The sequence below is a fragment of the Corvus brachyrhynchos genome, unplaced genomic scaffold (assembly GCF_000691975.1).
Source record: "Corvus brachyrhynchos isolate BGI_N302 unplaced genomic scaffold, ASM69197v1 C11852695, whole genome shotgun sequence".
Classification (NCBI taxonomy): Eukaryota; Metazoa; Chordata; class Aves; order Passeriformes; family Corvidae; genus Corvus; species Corvus brachyrhynchos.
This window is the reverse complement of record NW_008245699.1, coordinates 1-1,246: the sequence shown is the minus strand read 5'-3', so window position 1 is coordinate 1,246 and position 1,246 is coordinate 1. Positions and strand designations below refer to the sequence as shown.

Here is a 1,246-nt window from a genome sequence, read left to right as displayed (position 1 = left end):
GCCACCAGTGCCATCAGTGCCAAAGCTGTGCCCAGCTGAGGGCAGGGGCAGAGCTGGGGACAACAAGCTGCCCTGCAGCCACTTGCCTAGGCACACTGTGCCAACCTGCCTGGGCAATAGGTGCCACAGGGTGCCCTCACACCTGCACTGGGTGAGAAGACCTGGCACAGCCATAGAGAGACCTAGGAACGGAGCTGGAGGGGGATGGCACAGACAATGGGCAGCGGTCATTTCCCCCCAGAACTTGCTGTTAGGAAGCTCTCAGCAGACTTGGGGGTTGTGAAGCAGAGAAAGCCCAAGCTAAGCTTCAGAGTTCCTGGAAATCAATAAAGGCTTTGCAAGCAAGACCAGTGTGAGTCTGGACTGACCATCCCAGCAGCTCCTCCCTCACAAGGCTTTGTACTGACCTCCTCATCCTCTCCCAGTGCCCAGCAAGGCAGAGCCCACCCTCCCAGCTCTCCAGACGGGTTGGCCAGGCTCTAACCACACACCCATCAGCCCACTTTCAAAAAGCTGCCAGGGAAGGGAACTTCTCTGAGGCCCGGACCTCCGGGTTCAGCTGAAACAGGCCCGAGGCTTCCTGCGAAAGGGAGAGGCAGAATGGACAGACACACCCAGAGAGACCTGCTGGCTAAAAACACCTTTACTGGCAAGAAGCAAAGCACAGGTGATCGTTCCATCCAAACTCCACCAGTTCATGGTAAGTGAGGTCAGGAGGTGGTCCCTGCCAGCAGGGAAGAGCTGCAGGGGGAAAAACCCACCATGCTGGTGTCCCCTCTGCTCCATCTTCCCCCCCAAAGGCCCTGCCACCACCCCAGCTGAGGGGTGGCTGCCAGGTGCTGCTGGCTCTGTTGTCTCCCTGGGTGCGAGGAGCTCAGCAGGCCTGGAACACAGGGACACCCCCTCATTCAGACACAGGGGTCCATAGGGGTCCCCAGAGCTGTCATCAGGGCACAGGCCAGCACCCATCAGGAGTCCTCGAAGTTCACTCCAGATGGCGCCTTCTTGCTGGAAGGATGTGGAAGACGCATCAGAGCCCCGAGCCCCATGCCCTGCTGTCACACAGCTTCAGAGCAGAGCTCACAGGGTGCCCAGGGAGCAGTGCCCAGCCCCAGCACTGACCTCTTGAAACCAGGGTTAATGAGAGACTCCCCCGGGACCTTCCTCTTGGCTGGCAAAGCTGAGCCAGAAGCCTTACTCTTCCTGGGGCTGGGATCTGCCTCGGTCAGGAACAAGCAGGACACAG

General features: G+C 59.4%; 1 long non-coding RNA gene across 1 annotated transcript; it reads right to left on the bottom strand.

The window, feature by feature from the left end:
* Nucleotides 1-625: 625 nt before the first annotated feature.
* LOC108449436 lies at nt 626-1,240 on the bottom strand. Its single transcript, XR_001865599.1, has 2 exons — nt 1,123-1,240; nt 626-1,008 (listed from the first exon to the last, which is right to left on the bottom strand). It is a non-coding gene; the product is annotated as an uncharacterized LOC108449436 (long non-coding RNA).
* Nucleotides 1,241-1,246: the final 6 nt, after the last annotated feature.